The sequence below is a fragment of the Myotis brandtii genome, unplaced genomic scaffold (assembly GCF_000412655.1).
Source record: "Myotis brandtii unplaced genomic scaffold, ASM41265v1 scaffold84, whole genome shotgun sequence".
Lineage (NCBI taxonomy): Eukaryota > Metazoa > Chordata > Mammalia > Chiroptera > Vespertilionidae > Myotis > Myotis brandtii.
Window position 1 is genome coordinate 4,393,820 of NW_005371410.1, and position 517 is coordinate 4,394,336.

The following is a 517-nucleotide window of genomic DNA, read 5'->3' on the forward strand; positions in this document are numbered from 1 at the left end:
AAAAGGGTATTTGCAGATCTTAAACGCTTCTTCTGCAACGTCGGAGCCCGGCGTCTCCTCCCCCTTGCACACACTACTTCTGAATCGAAAGATTGTGATAGGAAACTTTCTCTTTCCTTCTGCCTCCTTCTGCCAGGGACAGTCCGGTGGGAAACTTGGCCACAGACCCCTGCCTTCATTTTCCTTCCCACGTGCCACAGAAGGAGCCTCCCTGGGGCGACTTCCCCGTGTTATTCGTACTGGCGAAGCCCGTTTCCCAGCCGAACAAACTTCTCAAACACATCTACCTGGGTGGACTTTGTAAAGCGCAAAAAAAAAAAAAAAGTGTTTTTGGCGCAATCCTGAGCAAGGCAATTCTTTTAAATGGCACCTCCTCCTGAATATTAGGCAGGACTTTACTGCCTTTCGAGGAATTCCTACCCCTTTTCCCTAATCGCCGCTTCCCTCCACCCTTGCGGGCGGAGAGAAAAGTTTGCACGGGAGTCGGTGTGCGGGCGAGTCCTGGAGCGGCCGGGCA